The sequence below is a fragment of the Physeter macrocephalus genome, chromosome 5, assembly GCF_002837175.3.
Source record: "Physeter macrocephalus isolate SW-GA chromosome 5, ASM283717v5, whole genome shotgun sequence".
Classification (NCBI taxonomy): domain Eukaryota; kingdom Metazoa; phylum Chordata; class Mammalia; order Artiodactyla; family Physeteridae; genus Physeter; species Physeter macrocephalus.
In genome coordinates, this window is record NC_041218.1 from 87,687,102 (window position 1) to 87,695,161 (window position 8,060).

At 38.7% G+C, this 8,060-nt stretch overlaps 1 protein-coding gene and 1 pseudogene across 1 annotated transcript in view; both read left to right on the plus strand.

Annotated features, from left to right (window-relative positions):
• Window positions 1-8,060, plus strand: part of MAGI2 (membrane associated guanylate kinase, WW and PDZ domain containing 2) — a 1,419,801-nt gene that overhangs the window by 1,107,965 nt on the left and 303,776 nt on the right. The window lies entirely within an intron of this gene.
• LOC102988568 (pyridoxal phosphate homeostasis protein-like) lies at window positions 5,029-5,710 on the plus strand (annotated as a pseudogene).

Sequence of the window (8,060 nt, forward strand, 5' to 3'; positions counted from 1 at the left end):
CCGCTGAGCCTGCGCGTCCGGAACCTGTGCTCCGCAACGGGAGAGGCCACAACGGTGAGAGGCCCGCATACCACAAAAAAAAAAAAAAAAAAACTGTGGCCTTTAGATAGAATTCCCAAATCAGCAAACTGGATAAAGTTCATCCATGATAAAGCAGTATGCCTGACAATTAACTCTGGGAATCAATGTCCTGTCGTCTGATAGAAACAGCCACAATAAGTTGAATACAATCTAATAGAATCAAAATATAAATACCACCAAAGGCAAAGTCAGCTAATTTTATAGTTTCTAATAAATATATACACAAGAAACTACATAGCTAAAAAACAACATTAAACATTTAATTATCCTGGAGCATGACTTGGACACACTACACAGTCACTATAATTGATTGAGAAAAGAAAAATGGTTAAAGTTACCAAGCAAAAGGCAATAGACTGAAAAACACTCACCTCAAAGGCCACGAGGCCATGTGTGGACATGCCCCTTGTTAACACTGAAAAACTGTTACTGATGGAGCCAGTTCTAAACGTTCAAAGTTATGGATCATGCAGCCCAGGGCTAGCTGTGAGAAATTTGTATTATAACTGATGTCCATCTTCATACTCAGCTTCTTCTTCTGTGCCCTCTTCCTTTCTTGATAATATAATAATTCCGCTCTTTGTCCTACAAAGTTCTGCTCTTCTTCTGTGTCCGTCGTGCCTCTTCTCTCTCCCATCACCACCACACAAACATATAAGATAAATCAGAGCTGCTACTTCCAAGATACTTCTTATTTTGATAGGTGAGTCCTGAACCAAGGCCAAGACATAAGTTATTTTTATAGAAAATGAACATGCTACATTAATGTGCCTTCTTAATTCCATAATATAACTTATTTTCTTTTAACCTCCTCCGGGGAGCTGTAAGGCATTGTTTTTATATCTTTGGAAGTCATGAAAAAGTAATAACGAGGCATTACAAATACTTAATCTGCGTGGCATCCTATTAATATGTCATTGTAAAATGCTTCCTATCTAACAAAACGTCCATAGCAATAATATTCATTCTGAGAACATAGTAGGTGGCTCCTGGGCTACTGTTAAAGTCTTCTATTGGACTAATGCCATTTAAGGCAGTGTGGGTTCATTACAGTATTATTTGAAGAAGAATCAGTTATAAAATCAGTCATTGCACTATGTATCATGCACCAAGGCTTCAGCTGAATGATAAATAGTACAGACACATTAAGTTTAATTAATCTTTCTAAGACAAATGGAGGAGAGGCCTTTCAAAGTGAACAGTATCTTAGTATGGGTTAACTTAGTATAGGTTGACACGTGTCTCCATGCTAACTCATCTCCAGAGCTCCTAGTCCCATAACTTGCTGTAATTTTAGGTCATAAATGCAATAATTTTTTAAAGTCATTCTAAAAAAATCATTTTAGCATCAGGAGTATTTAAATCGACACAATAGCAAATAGGTGTATGATTTCTTTTGCCTCTGAAAAAAACAAAAGTGTTGCTTAACATATGTGTATACAGCCTTAAATGCAGAAAAGTAAACAAACAATACCCCAAAAAATTGCATGACAATTCACAAACAATTCATTTGATATATTTCTTTATATCAAAAAAGTAACTTTTATGTCTTTTTTTCTATTCTTTATAACTTTTTTCATACATATTTTGATTTTATTATTCTATTTGTGTTAGTAACTTTGTTTCTATTCTTTATTATTCAAGTTGGAAAATGCATATTTGATGTTTTAAATTGACAATCACAGAGATAGAACTTGAATTTTTTATGTTATTGAGCTTTGTGTCCATTTCCTTGTCTTGTAATCAGCCCTTCACTAGCCAAAATATACCCAAAGCTATTTGTCCTACATGATTGAATAAATTTTCGTAGTACTTTTGGGGGTAGCTAAAATTTACCTGCCTAAATTTCATTCTTGACCTTAGTATTTCTATATGCAAATTAAATGCCCCTAATTTTTAATTTAAGAAAAACATTAGCATTTGAAAATAAAACTTGCAACTTTTTGGGTGAGGTTTTCTCCTAAAATTCCATTTCAACTAAATTTGCTTTGCTTGCCTATATATATATATATATATATATATATATATATATATATATATATATACCCATTTCATGTAATACTTTGTTTGTATTAATAGGCCCCCTCTGATCCTTTAACAAATTAAGAATTTTTGAAAAGTGCCAAGAGTTTGCATACTGACTTTTTTTTTAATTAAAAAAGAAGAAAAAGAAGCCTAAATGTGTTATCACTCTATGAGCACTTACGAAGGTATTCTACCTCTATTGACCTGGAGTTATGGTCTAGAAAAGATACTATGTGTCCTCATCTTTGCCTCTTTCTTTACTACATTGAAACATTCTCATGCATCAGATGATGTTCTAATTTTTAAAACTTCAGTTGTCCCTTTAGTCTCTTTATACTATCATTCTGTCACAATCTTTCATAGGCAAATATGAAAAATTATTCTTTACCTATTACTTCCCTCTCTTCATATCCATCCCCTTGATCTTCTGTAGTTTGGCTTCTGAAGCCACCAATCTAACCCAAGCTTCTGTCCCATCAGCACTCCCAAATCCAGAGGCTTTGCTGGGAGTTCATTGCTCTTGAACTCTCAGAAGTACTTAACATTGTAGACCACACCCTTCTCCTTGAAACTCTGCCTTGCCTTTTTCTGTGACAAAGCTCAGCTGACCTTCTTTTCCTACTTTTCTAGTTGCTCCTGGAGTCTGGTTTCCTTCTTTCTCATTTTCCCACTGCTCATGGGAATTGCCTTTCATTCCATCTTTTGTTTTTCTTTTTCTATTTTATTTCCTGGAAGAGCTCATCCATTCTCATTCTGGCTTAGCTACTTATTAGCTGTGTAATATAAGGCAAGTTATTTAGCCTCTCTGTACCTCAGGTTTCTCATCAGCAAACTGGAGATACTATTTGGTGTGAAAATTAGAGTTAGCACGTAGAAAGCATTTAAAATAACCCTTGTCGTAACATAAGTAACGTAAGTCATTTGTCATCAGTCATAACATAACATAAATAAGTCATTTGTTACTAGCCATGATCATTATTTGCTATCATTTCATCACACTTAAAACTACATCTTCATCTTTGATTTGTGTTTCCATATTTTAAACTGCTTTTAAGATATGATCAACAAAATGTTCCATGAACAACACTTCAAACAACAGCATGGCCAAAACAGAAGTCAGTTTCTTGGGCCATATTTCCTTCTCAACATGGCTTATCCTTTCAAATGCCCTCTTTCTATCACTGATATTACCATTCTCCAGGTAATCAACATTACATGGTAATTTAACATTTTTCTTTCATTGTCTACATTAAACTTATTATTTAGCTTGTCAGATTTTCCTTCGTAATTTAGTTTGAATTCACTGAATTGTGTTGCTTTCCAATGCTCTGCTTAGTCCAGATCCTTGCCATCTTATACATGAACTAGTCATCCATATCTCTACTCCCAGCATCTTTATTCCAACCAAATAATATCTCATAAACACCACGTTCAGTATGTCATATTCCACCCAATGTTCTTCTACTCCAGAAGTTAGAATCTAAAAATCTAACTAGACCAATAATTGTTAAATAATTGGGAATTTTAGAGCTGATGTTGCTTTTAAAATACATATTGAAAATTTAAGTTCATAAACTGGAAACTCAAATAAAATCTGAGAAGTATAAATATTTTATTATTTTTTTATAGAAGATTAATAAAGTAAGCAGGAAAGATCATAAAAATGTTCCAGTAAACACAAACATATCATACAAAAGGGCCAATAATAGTATAATTACAATAATGATAATAACTGACATTTCTTATCTATATTACACTTTACAAAATATTTTGACATAAAATATTTCATTTGCTTTTCACACTAATTCAATGAAAAAGGTGTTGATATTAACCCATTTTACAGAATTAAAAACTGAGGTAAGGTTAAGCAGCGTACCAGAGATCATACGCCAGGAAGAGATGGAGACAGAACTTGCCTTTGGGTCAAGTTCCATTGCATAATTTGAAAGACGTCAATAATCATTTTTTAACAACTGACTACATTTTTAAAACCTGGTAATAGAACCTAATGAATGCTGAGTGAATGAGTGAATTACCTACCATATAGGCTGGAATAATTCTAAATAACTGTATATAGAACCACATCTAATACAACTTGGGTTTCACAATAGATAATCTATACATCTAAACCTCATGAACTATCTTATCACTGCTTGGCAAAGCAGGAGTATAGTGTCTAGAAATGAATAAATAATATTATCACTTTAGTACTAAAAGGTATCTGCCTCTACTTAAGTTCATTAGCCAAAGGATCAGAAGCCATTTCTCATTTTTTAATGACTGTCTTCAAAATTAACAGTTTGTATAACAGTAATATAGGTGAAAATATATAAAATACTTTTACAAGCATAAATAAAATTAGCCTTTATTTTACAAATGTTGTCCTTTGAATATAAAATAGTCTAAAATTATAGAGTTGACAAAGGTGAACATATGACTGAGTTTTAGGTGTAAATGCTCCCTTTCTTTTCTATCTGTGGGGTTAATATTCAGATAGCTCAACTGACATTGCCTATTGATTACAGAAATTATGAAGATGAAGCAAAATTTTCCTGGATATACTTAATGCTCTGGAAAGAATGCTAATGATAGTTAAAACATTTGATCCTGAATTGAATGTATGTATCTCTCTATTCACTTGACTGTTTTAAGTAGGATTTAAAACTCTTTGGTGAAATTATTCAAAAATTTCTCAGTTGCAGATTACTTGGCATTGGCTATTACACTGCCTGTCTTAGGTAAACATTATTCTTAAAACCATACCAGGACGTTAGCCCCCGGGGGAGGTGGAGAGCTGGCAGCCTGCCGGAGCTGTGGGATGGGTTCGCCCTGAGGGCAGTGAACAAGCGCGTGCAGCAGGCGGTAGCGCGGCAGCCGCGGAAACTCCCAGCCAAACAGCCCCGGCTGGCAGCAGTCAGCAAAACCAAACCTGCAGACATGGGGATCGAGGCCTACAGTCACCAGCAGCGCACTTTCAGGGAGAACTATGTTCAGGGACTGCTTGAAAAAGCATCAAATCCTAAAATTCTGTCTTCGTGTCCTGAGATCAAACGGCACTTCATTGGCCATCTACAGAAACAAAACGTCAGCAGATTGATGGCTGTCCTCAATCTCTTCATGCTGGAAGCAGTGGATTCTGTGAAGCTGGCAGACAGAGTGAAAAGTGCGTGGCAGAAACAAGGTTCTCCCGAAAGGTTGAAGGTTATGGACCAGATTAACACCAGCGGAGAGGAGAGCAAACATGGCCTGCCCCCATGGTGGCCGTGGTGGAACACGTAAACACCAAGTGCCCCAGCCTGGAGTTCGTGGTGCTGGTGACCATCGGGAGCTCCGGGCACGATCCCAGTCAAGGACCAGACCCAGACTTCCGGTGTTACTGCCCCTCTGGGAGGAGCTGTGAAGGAAACTGAGAATCCTTACCAACCGGATGGAGCTGAACATGGGCCTGTCCGTGGACTTCCAACACACGACCGAAGTGGGATCTGCGAATGTCCGAATAGGAGGCACCATTTCTGGAGAGTGAGAGTACTTCCAGAAGGCTGCCCTGGACAAGCTTGCAGCAGAGCTGAAGGCCATGGCGGCAGAGGTGGCCCGGGCACATTGAGCAGCAGCCCAGCTCAAGGGCTGGGTCCGGGAAGGCAGACTATGCACTCAACCTGGGCTTTCGCTTTCACATCCCCCACGTCACAGCAAAGCCCCGCCCTCCTCAGGGCCTGGAGAGAGCACGCCTGCGATTATGAGTTGATGGAAACCATCTGACTTAGTGTCTGACACAGGAAGCTCCCTTCAAGCAGTGACTTTGGATTGGATTTGAGGAATCCAGACTTTTCTGCAGAACAGGTACCTGGGCACTAGCCAGGAGTTGAGTTCAGGCTTGAACGTCGCCCAGGAGCACCAACTAACCCATGAATGCCGTTCCCAGGTTAAAACTTGGTGACTGATGCCTATAATCACCAAAGTCAAAGGGATTCCCACTTGTCCTCCACTTCAATAGAAAATTCCGGGCTTCCCTGGTGGCGCAGTGGTTGAGAGTCCGCCTGCGGATGCAGGGGATACGGGTTCGTGCCCCGTATGTGGGAGGATCCCACATGCCGCGGAGCGGCTGGGCCCGTGAGCCAAAGAAAATTCCCTGTTACCAACTCCGTACACATCCCACTGAGTAGCCATCTCTGCTGCTCTGGAGCAGTGTGGTTTCTGCCCCCAGTCTCCACCCCACCCAGTAAACGTTGGTCTCCACTCTGGAATGGCAGTACAGGTAACTTTGGGACCTGGCTCGAGTTAGCTCACCAAACCCACGTTGTGGCTGATGAGAGCTGTATCCTCAGCCACCGAGTGGTGCTGACCCTGAAAATTACAGGGCAACTAACAGCAGCGGTCCTTGGGCCTTCCTAACATCCTCCTCCAGAGACAGGACTTTGAGCTTTTGCCCCAGGCCCTAAAGGTGATGAGAATCAAATGATATGATTCTTCTGCCACCATAGTTCCCGTTATGATGATTACTTATCTCATAGCTCCCCAGAAATGAAAGATCCCCTCAAAGCCGGTTCAGGCTCACGGTTTCAACAAGGCCTGGTTTTGAGGTTCCTGTTCCTGGGAGCACTTTTTAGGCATACTAATAGCCTCCCCTCCCAACCATGTTTTTATAAGGCAGAATTTTGCAAGTCTTGACGTTAATAGAGTAGCTAGCTCTTCGAAACCCAGAAAGCACAATTCTCGGATAGTCATGACAGATAACTGTAGTCTGAGTCGTTGTTTGTTTTCCAGGTGGGTTTTTCTTATTTATTCAAGCCCCAGTCTTTAATTTTATGAAACAACTCCCATGAAGCTGCTGCCGAAATGTAATTTTGTAAAACTTAAACCATTACGATTCCTGTACTATTTCACTCAGAGTTATAGTGTGATATTTCAGAGTCTATTAAATAAAAATGTGAGTTTGAAAACAAACAAACAAACCATACCAATGACTTTCAGGAACCTGAACTGAATTGTTGATTCAGGATAGAACTGGCCTTAATAACCAATAGAAAAGGCCGCTGTGAACATGTGACTAAGTGGCAAATGGATAGCTCACTCATTCCACTTTCTCAGAACTTCCAATATTTAGAGCATCATTGAGCATTTCAGTAAAAAAAAAAAAAAAAAAGTACAGTCATTTGGTACCAAAATTAGTGCATAAAACCATTTTTATATCCTAGGGATCTTCTGCATCATAGCATTTTTCTAATAAGCTTCATTAATATTTGGCAGTATGTCTTTTATTTAAATGACTTGATGACAGTTTCAAAGGCAAGAACACTGTAGATAGCACTTTATTTTATGCCCATAGTTGGAATGTGGACAAGAAACCAGTGTCAACTAGTGAAGCAGTAGCCAAGTTAAAGTGGATTTAAATTGGAGAAACAATGAGCTTATCAAAGTGCTGTTATTTTAAATGCCACCCTGTAGGAAAAGTAGACAATGCAACCCATATTCTACCATGAGAAATACTTTGCTCGAGTTCATCATTAACATTACTGATGATTAGAGGGAGAGAAGGGTTTGGATGAGGAAATAAAAGAAAATCTGACTTGGGCTTGGTTGCCCTTAAAAAGGCCTGCTAATTGGCGTTTCAATTAACTAAGGAGAAGCCTTTCAAGTCTTTGGTAACAGTGAAGTGGAACGACATTAGCACATCCACTTCCTCTTTTTTTTTTTTTTTTAACAACTTTATTGCAGTATAATTGCTTTACAATAGTGTGTTAGTTTCCGCTGTATAACAAACTGAATCAGCTATACACATACATACATGCCCATATCTCCTCCCTCTTGCATCTCCCTCCCACCCTCCCTATCCCACCCCTGTAGGTGGTCACAAAGCACCGAGCTGATCTCCCTGTGCTATGCAGCTGCTTCCCACTAGCTATCTATTTTACATTTGATAGTGTATATATGTCCATGGCACTCTCTCACTTTGT